Genomic DNA, 19,669 nt, shown 5'->3' with positions numbered 1-19,669 from the left:
ATGTTGTTTGATTCCAATATATAAATTTGCAATTATTCGAACATCTCTGCCGTCCAAGCCTGTCTTTTAAAGCTTTGATCAATATAGAGTGCTTAACACCATCAAATGCCTTTTGGAAGTCAATAAAACGACAGTATATGTCTACAGATATATCTAGACATCTTTGAGCAAGTACGTTTATTCCAAACAGTGCCTCCCTCGTTCCAAATCCGTTACGGAAACCAAACTGTGTGTCATCCAGGTATTCCTCGCATTTATTGTAGATACGACCATGTATTACCTTCAGAAAAATGTTCAATAAGTGGTTTAACAAACTGATGGTTCTATAATCAGCACAGGTTTTTGCTGTTGTCTTCTTAGGTAGAGCTATAAACAGTGAATTAGACCAACCCTTTGTAGTTGTCCGCTGATATAAATGGTATTAAAAAACGAAGTTATAGCCTCTAAAACATTGCTATCATTGCTATCAATTTCGAAATGGACTTTTGTAAAAATAAGAAAAAGGTTTCAATATAACCAGTTAACATTAAATATTGAAAAAACTAAATACTTGCCGTTTTCGTCATATATAACTGGATCAATAAACTTCAAACAACTTAAAGTTGACAACAATACAACAATTCCAGATGCAGAAAACATTAAGTACCTTGGTATTGTAATAAACAGACACCTAAAATGGGATCATCATATCAAATATGTAGTCCAAAAAATAAGAGGTTTACTCCCAAAATTCAAATATCTTCGCGACTTCCAGGATGTTCACTTGAAGATTTTATACTATTCTTTAGTACCATCACAATTAGCCTAGAGTATTATTGTATGGGGTGGATCCTACAATGCTCACCTTAAAAATCTAAACGTTATATAAAATTGGATAATTAGAATAATATATAGAAGGGGTATAAGATCTTCAGTGGACCAATTATTTATAGACAGTCAGTCTATGGATTTAAACCAGTTGTACTCCTTCAAATCGTTATTATATTTACACAGTGAGAAATCATTTCTGAATTGTACCCACCATACTTACATATCAAACTAGAAATAGAAATTTAACAATATTGGGCCAAAAAAAAAGAAAAAAACATTGGCCAACGTTGCGTTGATTTTTTGGGACCAAAAAATTTTAATTGCCTACTATTTATCATCAAAACAATACACAATTATAAAAAATTAAAAAAAAATAAATAAAACAATGAATCCATAGTAATGGATATAAATTGTATGAATTAATGAGCAGGTATTATTGAGCTGAAATTTCAAATAAATGTTATATTTTTAAATTTTGTTTTCCTAATTGTAATCTGTCAACAGTTTGCATGTTTACAAGTTTTTATAATGTTAAAACAAAAAAAAAAATTAACCCTCGCGTACAAGTTGTAGTCCATATGACACACAACTTCTGTGGGAAACTGGGGTTATTTATATAGGGCGTAGGAAATTTCGACACTAAGCAGGTAGCGACTAAAATTTAATGGCAATTTTCGACACCAGCCCCAATTCCCGTTTTTATCTTAGAGGTATATTCGACACCAAATAAATATAGCTGCGACATAAATAAAATACCATAATTGGAGATCTGTCAAATAACTGTCAAAGTTAAACTTGATAATTAAAAGTTCTCCTATTAATTTTTAATAATTGTGTGTATATTAAACAGTATTTAATAGTTATATTACAATTAATTAGTATTCAAGATTCCCATTGATGTAGCCAACGAGTAAACATTACCTTGTGATGTGATAATTCGAATTATTTTGTGTGTTATGGAAAAAGCAATTATTATTGGACTATAATATTATTATATTCAACTGAAGGAAAACTGCAGATACAGGTAACTGTTATATTCCTATTATTTTATCCACAGTGTCCTAATAGGACGACTGTTGCAATACTAAAAATTAAGTGAAGTGTTTTTGGTATCCAGGAACACTCACAAAAATGAACTCAAATCAAAACCTCACAACTCCACAAGTCCTCCCCACAAAATCATATGTCGCTGCTACTTTATCCAAACCTCCACCTCCTACTTTCCCACGTAAGGAGCAAGCCATTTTAATGCACGCTATTCCAAATACTGTTTTATTTGACTATGTTAAAGCTATAGGGGACATTGTTATCCCAAAAAACATTACCTTTGCATCACGTATTCCAAATAACCGCATCTGTATTTATCTTTCCTCGCCTACAGTTGTCGATAACCTTCTAAAAACACATCAAAATATCTCTATCAACTCTACAGTAGTTCCCATCAGAAGACTTATCACCCCAGCTAAACGCCTTCTTATATCTAACGTATCTCCTTCAATTCCACATTCCATAATTGAGAAAGCCCTTAAAGATATTGGATTACAGCTGGTCTCTCCTGTGTCATTTGTGAAATGTGGTGCACTCGGAGAAGGTTATGCACACATAATGAGCTTCCGAAGAGTAACGTATATTATCCCCGATAAAGAGAACTTTTCAATAGATAGAAACTTCGTTATTACATACGAAAACACACCTTATAGAATATTTATTTCTACGGATAAATTGCATTGTTTTTTATGTAAAGAGGTCGGACATACCGCTGACTCATGTACCAATAATCCAACTACTTTTTCTCAAACTAAACTACCCCATCTAGAGCCCTCTACATCTGAAATTACTGATATAATTTCTGACATAAACACTCCTGTTCAATCAGACCTAACTACTTTAAATTGCACAGAAACCCACACTGAAATAGATACTGAAACTATACACCCATCAATTCCACCCACACAAGGACAAAAAAGAGCTATATCAACAGACAGCAATTCTGATATTCCTTCTCTATTATCTTCAGCAAGTACACCCGAACCAGCGTCTAACCAAATGCTTCCTCCGTTATCCACAAAAACAAACACTATCTCCAAACCTCACAAGAAAAAAGCAAAAACTACAAAATCAGAGGAACATAATCTAACAGCTAGTTCACTACAATCCGTAGCGGCCATTTATAAAAATAATCCATCTGGTCTAACTTTGACCGAGACTCAGTTTATTGCTTTCCTAGAAAATACACATGGTAATCCTAGTCCACTTAATGAAGCTTTTGTTTTTACGTCAAATATTGAAGGACTATTACAAGACATAACAGTTCTCCATTCAGAAACTAAGGAAAGATCCCTTAAAAATCGACTTACGAGACTTCAAAAGAAAATCAAAAAACAGCTAAACCCAGATGACTCTGATAATATCAGCGTCTCATCTGAACTCCTAACCGATGATGAAACCAAAATCCTTATCTCCCAACAGCCAGAACAACCATCTCAGTTGCCCCTTACCCCTTCAACTCAAGATTCACCTTCAATTTAATCCAATGGAACTGCGATGGGTTCTTTCCCCGTATTGAAAGAATCCAACAACTAGTGACAGAAAAACAACCCGATATCATATGTCTACAAGAAACGAACTCAAAAATATCTAAGCTTCCCACACTAAAAAAGTTCGAAGGATATCATTATATCAGAACTAATTGTGACAGAGCCAGTGGTGGGACATCTATTTTTATTTCAAGTGAAATATATTCATCCCATCTTCTCATCACCACCGAACTCGAGGCTATCGCCGTAACTACTTGGTGTCCTAATAAACTTACGATATGCAGTGTTTACATTCCTCCTAACTACCCCCTTAAAGAAATTGAAATTCTAAATCTTATATATCAGCTCCCCGTTCCATATATTCTAGTAGGTGACTTCAATGCTCATAACTTTATGTGGGGGTCAAACCATACTAATGGCAAAGGTAGAACTATAGAAAACGTTATCAATTGCACAGGCTCCTGTCTACTAAATACAGGCTCTAATACGCATCTGAACTTTTCCTCTGGCACATTTTCGGCGATAGATCTTAGTTTTAGCGACCCAAAAACATATACTTCACTAACTTGGAAAACTTCCGATGATCTATATGACAGCAACCACTTTCCAATATTTGTATCATCTGATATCTCCAACCATGAACAAACTATAACCAGAAACTTCTGGCGGCTAAAAAATGCCGACTGGATAGACTATACTTCACAAACAGATAACACCTTACCTTCTCTATCCCTATCCGACAATATTAACAATAATCTATTATTAATCACAGATTCCATACTTAAAGCTGCAAATTTACACATAGGCAAAAATAGTATTTCCCATAAAAGAAAGGCAGTACCTTGGTGGAATACATCTTGCCAAACTGCAACAGAACAACAAAAATTAGCTCTTAAAAATTACCGTAAAAACAAAAATCTGAAGAATCTTATTGAATTAAAGAAAACCAGAGCCAAAGCCCGATTTATTATAAAACAAAGTAAAAAATCATCTTGGAGAGAATATGTATCCTCTATTAATTCAAACACCAATCCGGCGGACCTCTGGAAAAAGATTAGGCAAATCCAAGGAAACAACACCAACCTCAAAATCTCTAGTATTGCTGTAAATAACACTACAATCACTGACAATCAAGAAATCGGTGAAACCCTAGCAACGCACTTCGACACTAAATTCAAAAGTAAAATAGATGCCTCCTTACGAAAACCATTACCTAACGCCCCACCCTGTTCCTCACCCGAAACAATAATGGACATCACACATCTTAATTCTCCCTTTCTTTTTGAAGAACTAGTATCAGTTATTCAAACTTGTAAAAACAATGCCGCTGGTCCTGACGACATTCCTTACATATTAATCAAAAAGCTCTCAAACTGTAGCCTACTCAAAATACTTGAGATGTATAATTTAATCTGGTCATCTAACCAATTTCCCAATCAATGGCAAACCTCTATCGTAATACCTATTAAAAAGCCTAACCTAGAACGTTCCTTGGCCAACTCTTATAGACCTATATCACTAACTTGTACGATGTGCAAAATATTCGAAAAAATGATTAATAAAAGACTCCTATGGTTCATTGAAAAACATAAGATATTTGCTAGTGAACAGTCAGGATTTCGTCAGAACCGTTCAACCCAAGACAACCTTGTAATCCTCCAAACTCATATATTAGAGGCCTTAAACAAAAGACAAGAAGTCGTAGCTGCCATATTTGATATTGAAGGTGCTTTTGACACTATAAGTAGGCAATGTATATTAAACAAACTTATCCTTCTTAATATTAATGGTAATATATTTAACTTCATACGAAATTTTCTATCTTCTAGATCGTTCAGAGTCTCTGTCAACGGTATTTTATCTTCTACTTATACTCAAACTGATGGCGTACCTCAGGGATCGGTACTAAGTCCTACACTTTTTAATCTAGCAATAAGTGATTTATGCTCTCACCTCATTTCCCCTATTAAACATATCATGTATGCTGATGACCTAGTAATTTACTGTCATGGACAAAACTCTTCTACCACCTCGAAGCTTATTCAAACTGCTGTTGACACACTTTTAAAAAAAACTAGTGACATGGGGTTATCTTTATCCAATGTAAAATCTAAAATTATAAACTTTAGTAGACGTCTCCCTTCTCCATCTCCACTTATTTTGATCAACAATGTCCCTCTTCCTGTTGTTAAACAATGCAAAATTCTCGGATTAACGTTTGACTCACGACTAACTTGGAAGCAACATATAATTGCAATAAAAAGAGAAACGAGCATAAGACTAAACATAATAAAAACTCTATCACATCATTATTGGGGATCTGACGAAAACTCACTTCTTAAAATATACAGATCACTAATACGCTCCAAGCTAGATTATGGTTGTCACATATATATATCCGCCTCCAAAACATATATTAACCTTCTAAACTCAATTCACAACACAGCCCTTCGTCTTTGTATTGGCGCTTTTCGATCTAGTCCTGTAGATAATCTTTATTGCGAAGCTAACGAACCTCCTCTTTGTATAAGACGAAAACAACTGCTACTCTCTTATGCAGCATCGGTATCAGCTAACCCCTCTAATCCAGTGCATCCCTTATTTGTAATGTCCACGTATAATTTACACAATACCAATTTCTTACCACCAATAAAACCTATTCCACTAATTTTAGCACAGACACTTAATGATATCTCTCTTACACATACCCTTCCTCTTTATCTCCCTCCATCTCCTCCTTGGATCATGTCCACGCCCAAATTTAACACCTCGCTCACCAACTTCGATAAAAATAAACATCCGAAAGAGATCATTATAAATGCATTTAAAGACATTATAGATACAAATAAATACGACCTAATATTATACACGGATGCCTCAAAAAATGACACAGGAGTAGGCTGCTCTGTTACAACCTCTCATTCACTAATTAAGTCATCACTTATACCAGCCATCAGCAGCGTTCATACTGGTGAATTATTTAGTATATTGCAAGCTTTTAACCATATATCTCCACCTAATAAGCAGGTTGCCATATGCACAGATTCTTTAGCATCAATCTATTCTATCAAAAATATATTTACTGATCATCCAATCGTCCAAAAGATCCTAGACTCTTACCAAATTATCTTGTCCCAAAACATAACAGTTACCATAATCTGGCTGCCATCACATATTGGTATAGAAGGCAATGAAACTGCAGATCACTATGCTAAACTTGCTACAGCATCACCTGAAATCACCGATAAAATTCAAACTTGTAAGGACCTAAAATCATATATTAAAAGAAGAACCAGACTCCTTTGGCAGCAGCATTGGAACTCTAACCGTTCGATCTTACACGAAATACAACCGTCAATAACCAGTCAGCCTACATTTGACTATTCAGCCCTCTCAAGACGAGATCTCATTGTGATAAGACGACTTCGGATAGGACATTCAAAACTCACACACGGCTACCTAATGTCCTCTAGCATCCGTCCCTCCTGTCAAATCTGCCAATCATATTTGACAATCAAACATATTCTTACTGAATGCCATCAACATTTGGCCAGAAGATTACAATACAAACTCAAAAGTGAAGTACGAGATATCCTAAACAACCCTGACCAAATAAAAGCTGTGCTACAATTCCTTAGAGATGAACACTTATATCAAAAAATATAATTAGATTTTAATTTAGACATTGTATAACATATTATTATCATTCCGTATTATTGTAACATATTCTTAATGTAACACTTAATGTTTGTGTAATGAAAATTCATGTTATAGTACCTGTGTAAGTGGCCATAGTAGCCGAGCACGTTAAAGTTGAAATAAAAAAAAAAAAAAAAAAAAAAAAAAAAAAAAAAAATACCATAATTAATTAATTTATTTATTTTAATAAAAGTATTGTGCCTTTTATTTCTTTATAACTGTAATAATATCTAAATATAATACAACTAGTACCTAATTTTTGTACATTTTACCGTTAATATACTTATATACAATGATTTATTTGCTATTATAGGAATGATAAGATACAGCTTTTATAAAATCTAACCTACGTATTTTGTTGGGATCGTAGTTTATCTATCATTTTCTCCAAAAATGCCAATTTAGCCTTAACAGTAGTATCTTTGATTTTTGCTGGTATATTTAAACTATTTATTTTGACATAAGTGTCTACTTGAAATTCTTTTAACTTTTCAATAAAAATAAAAGGATGTGTTGAATAAAAAGAAGAATTAAATCTCGAATGAAAGGATTCACAGGCATTTGTGGTCCTCGCAATAGACGGATTCTGATTAGACCATATGTGTGGTGGAAATAGAGCGCTATCGAAAATGTAATTTTCCAGTAAATAATCTGCATATATATCAAGTGTTGCGTTTATAGGTTTATATGACATTAAATCATAAAGAAAGCATTCTTCAACTTCTGCTGGATTTAAATAAGTTAAACCAAACGTATGCCTTAACCATTTTCCAATTTCTGAATTTATATCCTTATATTCTTGTACCAAACCCAAAGATTGAATTTTGGCAGGCTTTTCCGATATATCCTCTTGGGCTCTTCTTTTACATGCATTGGTTACCATCTTTACTTCAAGCTTTTTTGGATCGGCTTCATGATTATGTACCAAATCACTTCTTGTGATGGTGAGGTCCTGACAGCCTATTGTAAACACTTTTGCGGAACACTTAGTGTTTCTGAGGATCCAGCGCCAAAATATCTTGCCGCTTTTTAACACTTTCTGTTTCGAGAACGAATGATGCTCCACCACTAATAAATCTCGACCACGGGAACTTTTTATCAAACTCATTTTTTAAATATCCGTATACGTGCACAAGTCAACGTCAAACAAGAAATAAATTACAACTAAAATAATTTAGTCACAAGTACACAAGTGCCACGCCCCCCGCCGTGACAATAAATATTGGGAAAACCCGCTTGTCCTGCTTGGATGCAAATGTCCATCGCCGCTAATTACCTACCTACCTGCTTTACGCCGCGGTGTCGAAATTTCCTATAATAAAATTTGACCCTTCGATTACCCCAGGTACAAAGACAATTTGGTGTCGAAAGTTCGCCCGCCGTTTATATATTGTATAAAATATGTAAATTTATATTGTAACACAATTTTTTTTGTTATAAATAAACTCTATTATTCTTATTATTATAACCCTTGTGAAATTTCGCTTATTGGAGAGGCTGATAACTAACGAACTTTTGATAGTGTGTTGGTAATTACTTTGGTAAGCAGTTTGTAGAGATGTGATAATAGACTTATTGGTCTGTAATTTTCGAGTTTTGTGTTTGTCTCTTTTCTTGTGTAGTAAAAGTACCTGCGCATTTTGCCAAGAGGTTGGAAACACTTGTTTATTGTGATCTTAACTTCTTCCAAAGTAGTTTGACTTCCAGCTGTAGTCAGTGGCTTAAGCCTTGACTAAGGCTGTGATTTTAGCTGTATTCAGTACTTCATGTTTTTCTTTTGTTAAACTGTTATCTACTTATTATCTACCGTTGATCTATTTGTCATTTATCTATCTGTTACTTTTCTATTAACTACATCCCTACCCACCCCCAATGAAGTTCCTAAACTGAGCAACGTGATATTCTTTAAACCTGGTTGAACAATCAGCTTTTTATCATCTACCTTTGGAAGTTTTTTCTATACAAAGTATAGTCGGTTCGCTATATTTACGCGGGTTTCGGATTAACAAAATTATGCTAATGACTCATTGATAACCAGTTGCAGTAAACGACTTCCCAGAAAATTGGGTAAAAACTGCATTAATGGTCATATTTTAAAATACATTAAAATAACATTAGGGTAGGTATAAATTTGTTACAATATTGCAGTTGAATTGATTCTTTACCAGTGTTGACATTGTATGTTTGGTGGAAATATTTAAAAATGCCTAGACGTGTGTTAGATGTAGATAGTCTAATTTGTAGTGTACATAAGTATTTTACGGATGAAAAAGAAAATGGCGGTCCTTTAAAATCGGTAATGTCTGTTCAACAACGCGTATGTGATGCTCTAGGAATTAGTGAAACCAAACTAGGAGGAGTATTACAAAATCGCAATAATGAACGGCCGAAAGAAGATCACCGAAAAACTCGCCTATCATTGAAAACGAAAGATATTCCAGATGGAAAAAAATTTGAAATTCGTGATACCATTTATCGAATGCGAGCCAACAAGGAACATGTGACCTTAAATACAATTCTCTCGGAATTAAAAGATAGAAAATTTGACGAAATTGGCAGAACAAGTCTATGGCAAATGATAATAATTTGGGTTTCAAATTTCAAAAGGAGGATAACAGAAAAGCCCTTTGTGAAAGAAGTTCTGTTGTGCATAAAAGAATTAACTTTCTAAGAAAATATTCTAAATTAAAAGAAGAAGATTATTTAGACTTATTTAGACGAAACATGGATATTTTCTAGGGGTGCAACCAAGAGAATATGGCAAGATGATAACGTAAGGTCTATCAAACATACTGATGGAGAAGGGAAGCGACACATAATTTTACATGCAGAAGGGAAATCGGGTTTTATAGAAGGTGCTGATTTAATATTTTCATCTAAATCAAAATCAAGTGACTATCACGATAATATGAACACAGAAATGTTTGTAAAATGGTTACATGAAGAACTTCTCCCAGGTTTAAGTGAGCCCAGCGTAATTATTTTAGACAATGCACCTTACCATTCTGAAGTATTAAACAAAAGTCCAACGAATTCTTGGACTGTTAATAAAATTAAAGAATGGTTGACAAAGGAACATATACCATTTACACAACATATTTTAAAATCAGAATTATTACGCTTGGCAAATATCCACGCAAAACCAAAAACCTTTGTTGTGGATCAGATTATTGAAAGTTACGGTCATCAAGTTTTACGTCTGCCACAGTGTCATTGCCAGTTTAATCCCATCGAATATATATGGGGAATAGCAAAACAATATTATGACAACCATATTGGGCTTAACGGTTATAGCGACGACGCAGTTCGGGAAACGTGCCGAAAGGCACTTTCAATTGTAACTCCAGAAGTGTGGTGCAACTGTATATTCAAGTGCGAAAAACTAATAGAAGATTGGTGGACTTGTGAAAATAAAATAAACGAAATAAGTCTAATCATAATAACAATTAATGGTGATGACAGTGATGATGATGACGATTATGATATTTTTGATGATAATGACTGATTTTCATTTTTGTTGGCAAGTTAAATTTTTTTATTTTTCATTAGAAATTCTCTCCATGGAACAAATATACATAGACCATATTTTCTGTGTGAAGTGTAATATAAAATTATTATTAGGTTTATATTAGCCACATTAGACTCCATTAATGAAGTAATTCTCCTTATTATACTGTCAATTATATAAAAGATTTTCCATTATTATTTAATTAAAAAAGTTATGGATTATTTTTCATTTCATTTGACCAGTTGATATTTCCCCAAAGAGCAGGTAATTAAAACTGGGTACTTACAATAAAAGTTTTAATCCGAAACCCGCGTAAATATAGCGAACCGACTTTACCGTTTTGTTTGTCAAGCGGTTATGAAAACAACAAAAAATTTTTTAAAGCAATTAGTTGCAACAATTTTTTTTGTTCAGTAACAAAGAAACAAAGTTTTCTAAAATATCTCCAATTTACAGGATGACCCTAATTTTAAACTCGACAGTGAACTTTAATAAAAATTCGCAGGTACGCCTCTGCAACCATTCAAAAACATCCAGTGTCATATATCCCGCCACGAGACTTTTGATGGAACAGATGTATATAAATTGTCTTTTTGAAGAACATCCAAAATGTAGGGCACAGGGATCATAGTCAATTTGAAAATGTATGTTTTTATTGCATTTCAAATGTTAGACTATAAGGGTGGATATTTATTACAAAGCTACATTTTAGCTATAAAACTTGAACGATTGGGGAGCGGTCTTGAAAGGGTCTTTTCTCTGTTTCAGTGAAGTTGAGGCTGCAATAAAACATGCAGTAACTTCTTAGGGAAGTTATAGTATGTGAGTTTAAATATGTAGAAGCATATTTTAGGTAAGACATTTCTTAAACCAACAATGTTTTGAAGGAGTAATTTTTTGATGATACTTTATAATATTAATGTACTTAGGGTGTTTAATAAAATCAGAGAATTATTAACTTTGGACTTATAATTTACATTGTGTTTCATTAAAACCTCTGTGGCGCACCCAGGGGGGGGTTTTGGGGGTTAAACCCCCCCCCCCCAGGGCATATAAAGTAAACAATATATAAAGAATAGTAGAAAAATGTAACTTGTCTTTCACACACAATACAAAAAATCCAAAACGCTGATTGAATAATTAAATTACCACTTTAAATATGTAGAACACAATAATTATTGTATAAAAACGCAATAATTAATAATATTTTTCATTATATTTAGATATAGATACCTAATATTAGGCTTATAAAAAATTAGACAGAACGAGTCTGTTGCGAGTAGCATGCGCCTACAGGACTGTATCTGCGGCGGCCTTGTAGACTATCACGAGTTGTGTTCCTCTGCATGTGTTAGAGCAGTAGAAAAGAAAAGAGACATCTCTATGGGAGAAGAAAGCATTTGACAACAGCTATAAAAAAAGAAAGGGAAAGATCAATGGAAAAATGGCAAGAAGAGTGGAACAACAAGGAAGATGTTGCTCAGTGGACAAAGATGCTGATCCCGAGCCTAAGGGACTGGGTAGATTGTCTGTTTTAGGGTGTATCTTCATAGGTTCAGAAAGACAGATGCAGATAAATGCCTATACTGCGAATATTCCGACACTGTTACTCACACAATGCTGGAGTGTAATAGATGTACAGTGGAGAGAAACAGAATGTATAAAGAAATAGGTATGAACCCTGTGACTGTAAGAGATGATCGTAAAGATGACGGGAAATTCGGAGGGATGGAATAGTGTTCACAATTACATCCAAGCATTAAAAAGAAAGGAGAAGAAGAGAAATACCAACCGGGCTAATGACAGAGATAAGATCTAATTACTATTTTAATGGGAATAAGTCGCAATTGAAGGTTAAAATAAGTTTATTGACGTTTGAATTTTTGATCTTCGATCTTGCACTGATAACTTGTTTATACTCCAAAAATTAATATAAAAAAGAATAGCGGTTGGTACAGAAGTACATCTAGCCTTCATCGACCTAAAAAAGGCGTATAATACAGTTCCAAGACTTAAATTGTGGCAAGCTTAACAACAACTCGACATTAGTCCATACCTTTTAGGAATAATCACAGAAGTATACAGGGATAACACTACTTACCTAAAAATCAGATAGACTATCAGAGCCAATAAAAGAAACTAAAGGACTAAAACAAGGATGCAGTATGTCACCCTTACTGTTTAATTTATATATTGAGGCAGCCCTCCAAAATTGGAAAAACCACTGTCAGGGAATGGGAATCCCCATAGGAAATGACGTACTGTTCTCCCTAAACTTTGCGGATGACCAAGTCATCCTAGCTCAAGATTCTTATGATCTAGAATTTATGATAAAGTGTCTATAGAGAGAATATTTAAAATGGGGGTTACAAGTCAGCATAAAGAAAACAGAATATTTACTTAATTATCAGTTCAGATGCAAGGTTTGAAGTGTTGATAGACGAGGACTTGGAAATCAAACAAGTGAAAAAATTTAAATATTTAGATCCACTCATTGCTAAGAACGACTTGGGAGAAACCGAAATTAAACACGAAGTAATCAGGGACGTAAAATTGTAGGATGTCTGAACTCCTTATGGTGGGATCACCACATTTCCAAAAGGAACAAAAAAAGAATAGGGCAAACCATGGTTGAATCAGTTCTTTGTTCTATGGCTTTGAAGTATGGACAATTAATGCAGACCTGAAGATTGTTGACAGTTGAAATGGATTATTTGAGAAGAAGTGCTAGAATATCAAGGCAGGAAAGGAAGACTAACGAATCTATAAGAAATAACATGAATGCTACAGAAACGGTCATTGACAGAATAGAAAGAAGAGGTTCAAAATGGTTTGGACATCAATTGAGAATGTCTGACAAACGGTGGCCCCAAAAACTTCACAAATCGAAGCCCCCTGGAAGAAAAAAAAGAGGTAGACCTCGACGCTCTTGAAATGAAGGAATTAGAAGAGCGATGGAATCAACAGGTTTGGAGGAGGTGCATGCCTTGCACCGGGAGGATTCCCGGAGGAGAACGGGAATACGGCGATAGCCGTCTTCAAAATGTATTGTATTTACAAGTTCGATTAATGTCAAACGTCAATAACCTTATTTTAACCTTCAATTGTGGCTTATTCCCATTAAAATACTTTCCCATACTTTAAATGCCACAAGAAAATAGCTTCAGAACAATAGATAAGATCTAGATAAGAGAAGGGAGTGTTCCAAAAATGTCGTCAGCCTTACAGTGGCCATCCCACTTTCGGAGTACGGTACGTGCGACAGTCAACTGCGCATAAGTAAGAGAGGGTGGTTTTAGTTGGTAGGCAGGATAATAGATACCTGAATCTTTGGAACTGCTATCTTTAGTACTTTAAATTAAACTAAAACCCAAATTGTAGGGACTCAACATGAAGGTAGCATAAAAAAATTTCAAAACCCTCCCAAAAGACAAATTCTGGGTGCGCCACTGGTCGTTCTGACTGACTGTGTAAAATCTAAAGTAATTTTAAGTTATATGTGTTTTTAATATGATCATCATCATCATCATCATCATTCTGGCTTTACAACCATGCGTGGATCCTAGCCTCCTTAAGAATTTCTCTCTGCTCCATAGATTTGCCTTAGTACTTTTCTTTCGAAACATCCTAACATGTTTTCATTATTTTTTGTTAGAGTCCATTTCTCTGAACCATATGTTAGGGCTGGGCGTATTAATGTTTTGTAGAGTTTTATTTTTGTATTTCTCGATATAATTGTGGATTTAAGGAGAAGATTGAGCCCACAATAGCATCTGTTGGCCGTGCAAATTCTGTGGTAAAATTTCCTTGATTTATAATTATCGTAGGCATGCGGCGGTAGTAAAAAGGAAGTTACTTGAACGCACTTTGACCCCTGACCCCCTTTCTATTCAGCAGTAATAGCCACCTATTACTGGTCAATATTACTGTATTGAGTCGAGACATGCGCGCTAGAAATTGAGTTTAAAATAAACTAGGCCTTCGAGATATGGGTTTAATAGGATATATGGGTAAACTAGACCTTTCTTTTTCTTTTTCTTTTTTTTTATATAGACATGACTCTGTTTGTTTTTCAATATGACTCCAGTAAGTTGTCGTTCCATCGTTTTCGTAGTCTTCCTACTGACCGTCTTCCTATTGGGGAACTCTTGTCTTCTTTACTACTCTATTTGTTGTCATTCGGCTTATACGATTCTTTCGATTCTACTCTTCTATTTCTTACCCAGTTCTTGATGTTCTCCACCTTGCATCTACGTCGTATAAATGTACTTATAGCTCTGTCCCATAGTGTCTTACCATCAGTTTTTCATGTTTTTATCTCTGCTGTTGCTAACATCCTTTTTGTCCTCTCTGTGTCAGGTCTTGTTTCTGCCGCGTATATCATTATTGATCTGATGACTGTTTTGTAAATTCTGCCTTTTGTTTTTTTCCCGATATTTTCATTTCTCCATAATGTTTCATTTAGGCAGCCTGCGGCTCTGTTTGCTCTATTCACTTGATCTTCCACTTCAGTTTCGAGCTTTCCGTAGCTAGATAATGTGATATTTAGATATTTAAACTCCATCACTTGTTCTATTATCTGACCTTCCTGTCCCAATTTACATAAACAGTAAATTTACAGTAAATTTGTTGTTGTAACCATGCATTTTGTCTTTTTTGGTGAAATTAACATATTAAATTGTCTGGCGGTTATATTAAATTGGTGCAGCGTACGTTGTAAATCATCTTCACTTTAAGAGAGTAGTATTGCGTCATCTGCATAGCAGATTATTTTAAGTTGTTTTTCTCCCATTTGGTATCCTTTTTTATTCCTTACTTTTTTTATTATTTCATTCATAAGCAGGTTCAACAATAGAGGACTCAGCTATTTTTATAGCTTTTCTAATTTCTGTCGCTTGTATTGTTATATCTTCTCCTTCAATATTAACCTCTGTTGGTGATTGAGTTAAGTATTCGTCCCTATTTTCTGTCAGTAGTTCCCCATAGTACTTTTCCCATTTTTGTGTGGATATTAATTGAATGTTTGTGCTCTTCCTTTCGTTAGTTCTTATTTTACTGAGGAACTTCCATGTTTCTGTACATTTTCTGCCTCCCAGGTAGGTATTCATTTTCTGGCACTTCTTATCCCACATTTCTCTTTTTGCTTTTACTGTTGTTCTTCTTGTTATTCTTTTGAGTTCCAGGTATTTATCTCTATCTTTTTGTTGTTTACTGCTCAGCCATCTGATATACGCTTGCTTTTTCTCTTCTACGAGTGCTTCTATTTCTTTGTTCCATCATAGTTTTTCACTTTGTCTTTGAGTGTAAGAGCCGAGTCCTTCTTCTGCAGCTTTTTTAACGCTAACGACTACGTTTTTATATACCTCCTCTACTGTTGATGTTTCAGTTGATGTTGATGTTTGTCATCCAGTTGATATAGTATTCTTGTACTCTCTTGGGTCAAACCATCCAAATTATAACTTCTTTTTTCCAAAGTTTCTTCTTGTTGGGATTGATAATTTGTTTGATTATGTGTTATTTTATATCAAAATGTCCTCTGACCATTCTCCATATTTCTTTTTGTGTTCTGTAAGTCGTGGTCCATCTGTTTTGAGAAGTTCTGCCAGTGTTCCTTTTTTATTTGTATAACTAAATTATTCGTTTCATTTCTGATTCGTTTATAGTGGTTATACGCCTGTTCTGTGTGACTGACCTTTCTTCAAAATCCTGAAAATACTTTGGACAGCTAGAATATAGAATAAAGAAGTTCTACAACTAAGACATCTGTTCAGACACGCAAAGTGCTACACCCGCAAATTTATTATAAAGGCTAAAATAGAAGTAGGATGAGGCTGTTCTATATGTACAGTCTGACACTAGCTGTGTGACATGTAAATGAGCATTATCATGCATAAGGTGGAAGTTGACCACCAGCTCCAGCAAATGGACGAACGATAGGTGGAAGAATGGTGTCGAGGTACTGCTTATCTGTAAGGAAGCAGTGTGGAAAAATGAGGTCTGTTCTGCCACCGAATATTATTTCACCCCATACCATTACTGTACCTCTTCTGTGTGTGTAAATTTCCTGGACATGTCTTAAGCGTTCCACACTTCTAGTTTGTCTTTACACTATTACTCGACGAGAATCTGCATGAAATCGAAATCTAGATTCATCAGAGAATAAAACTATAGCCCAATCATTTGCATCCCAGTTTTGATATTCTTGACACCACTTTTTTCTTGCAGCGAGATTGCCTCTGGAGATAGGTATACATCTCAATGACCTTCGACCGTGGAGATTGGCTTCATGGAAACGATTTCTTATAGTATCGTGGCCTATGGTTACCTGGCGTGCTCCTGCAAGTTGCTAACCAATTCAGGTGCTGTAATTGTTGGTTATCTTCAGTCTGTTGGACTTGATAACACTTTGGGAGATTCCTATGCGCTGAGCTATATTAATTTGCCACATGCCCTGATTATAATCGATCGTGTCTTTTCATAAATAATATGAAGCCTTCCTTTGTAGCCATTTTGTGGTTAACCCATGTATCAAATACAGCAATGACATTCTTATTGGCCATAGCAAGTTCATAAGCTAATATTTTAATCTTTTGTGGAGTGAGCCCATAATAAATTTTTGATGAATGTGTTATGTACTCTTCAAGTTCAGACTCTAGTTGATCTGGATAAATCTGCCTTGGTTAAGCATACCCCATTGTATTTTCTTATAAATATAAGCAAAGTCATTTTGTCGATCTTGAAGGCCACAGCTGCTTCTCAGAGAGACATCATTTGTGCTTTGAAGGCTTCAAAGGCTTCCCAAGTTCTCAATTGGGATTCTTCCTCGTTTTATCTTCCTAGTATAGTTTCGTACCATATTTCTGTATGAAAGGAACAAGATATTAGACCGTATCAATGTGCCTCGGCCCTTTCTATCAACTTGCTTCCATTGAACATTTGTGTCGTAAATTAAACTAACCTCTAAACCAAGAAGACTGAAAAATTTAAATTTTCACGGAACCCTCACCTTTAGATACACTTTTAAATTGTACCAACAGTGAATTTCCTAGAAGATATACTCTTGGTGATATATTTACTAAAATAAAACACTCAAAAATTTCTTTGCACTAATGAAAACAAACATTCAATTATAAAACCGCCTAAAGTATTCCGTTAACAGCAGAACTTCAAGTAAAGCTTGCGCGTCGGCCCACTATCCCTGCTGTATCAACTTGCCCGCGTATTAACTTGCCCCACTCTCCCTGCAATAAACAAATAATAACACTTTAGTTTTCGATCAATAAAACAGGATACAAAATTAATTTGACTAATTGTTCCATTATCCGTTTTGATCTTAAACTACCATATTTTATCATAGGAAGAACTGATAACTTAATCTTTTCTGTAAAAGTTGTGATGGATCGTGGCTTTTTGAATAAACTCCGTGAGCCCTGAGCCCAACCTTTAGGAACAAAGTTCCTAATGCAATTTCCATTATACAAGAATTTTCGCGAAAATCTCTTCTAGAATGACTGGTGTATAACTTCATTATGAGTATCTTTTGTTTTAGAAACATTGGGAGGTAAGTAAAGCAGATTGATTGTTCAACAAGGATTTCGGGAAAACAGGGGTTAATGGTAGTATCATCTCCGATAAGTGAAAAAGAAAATGGAGTTTGCATTATTTGATATAATACTCTTTTAATTATGAACGTTTTACATGTTTTACATCATGTTTTACAGCACCGGTATTGATGATATTTTAATTTGTTGAACGCAATTATGTAGGTATTAATGGTATTGTTTTTTTATATGGTTAAAGCAGCGTTTCCCAAACAGTGCTCCTCTATAATATATCGATAATAAACTGTTAAACATTGGAAAAAAAGCTCCACTATATCGATGGCTGAAAGCAACAGTGAGATATCATGTCAAATTGAAATTACAAGTTGATGATAATTAAAGTGTGCAGTAGTATTAAAAATCAGAAACAGGTAACCAAAAACTTATTTTTATTGGATATTAATCTATCATATACATCCAGGTGCATCCAGAATGTAATGGAAAACCCACTGATTTCTTCAGAAAATCAGAGAACTGACAAATGCCCAAAAAACCATAACCTACCATTAAAAAACAGTTAACGAAAATATTTTTATGGCGTACTACTTAGTCAGTTACCGCGTTGCTCAAGCAGATAAAGTTCACACCATCGCGGAAAACCTTATAAAGCCGTGCGTCAAGGACATAATTGAATATATGTTGGACGATAAAGCCAAGAAACTAGTAAGCACGGTACCTTCGTCAAATAAAACAATCTCGCGCCGCATCGTAGACTTGGCAGAGGATGTGAGTTTTCACTACAGATAGATGAGTCAACGGATGGAGTATTTTCAAGATGATCTAACTAACACAAATGGTGCCGAAATTTTCGAGTTATAGAAACTATTTCGTGAATAGAAAGCTTTTTCACAGAGAATAGCATTCCCTGGAATAACTGTGTTGATGTGTGTACAGACGGCGCGAAGACGATGACTGGAAGAACGTCGTGCGACATTTCAAGAATAAAGGAAAAAGCCAAGGAATTCCGCAATAGCCACTGTCTCCTCCACCGCCGTAGCCTGGCTGTGAAAAAAATGGCTCCTTCCTTAAAAGTAGTCTTGGACGAAACCGTGAAGATAATTAATTTTATCAAATCACGACCACTCAACACAAGGCTGTTTAGAGTGATGTGCGATGACATGGGTAGTATACATGGGTAGTATACAAGTGGCTTTCTCACGGTAAATGTTTAGATAGGCTCTCTGAAATGAAAGCTAAAGTTAGAACCTTCCTAATTGACAGCAATTTTGCCGTGGGTGATAGATTGTGTAACGAGAACCGGTTAATTAAATTTTCATATTTAATAGATATTTTTAACAATGTCGGAGAAGACAATAACTGTCTTTAACGCCAATTTTAAAATACAAGCGTATAAGAAGCAATTAATTTTTTGGGCAGAATTGGTGAAAAATAAAAATTGGGATTGCTTTCCACTAATCACAGAATTTAGAGAAGAACTGGAATTGGACATACCTGAAGCTATCTTTTAACGCGTTCCACACTCATCTGCTAAATTTACTTGAAAACTTCCATAA

The 19,669-nt window shown here is 34.8% G+C and overlaps 1 protein-coding gene across 1 annotated transcript in view; it reads left to right on the top strand.

Moving 5' to 3' along the window:
• Positions 1 to 19,669, top strand: part of LOC140433174 (uncharacterized) — a 458,258-nt gene that overhangs the window by 337,293 nt on the left and 101,296 nt on the right. The window lies entirely within an intron of this gene.

This window comes from Diabrotica undecimpunctata, chromosome 2 (genome assembly GCF_040954645.1).
Source record: "Diabrotica undecimpunctata isolate CICGRU chromosome 2, icDiaUnde3, whole genome shotgun sequence".
NCBI classification, from domain to species: domain Eukaryota; kingdom Metazoa; phylum Arthropoda; class Insecta; order Coleoptera; family Chrysomelidae; genus Diabrotica; species Diabrotica undecimpunctata.
The sequence above is the reverse complement of the archived record's forward strand: the minus strand, read 5'-3'. Positions and strand labels throughout refer to the sequence as shown.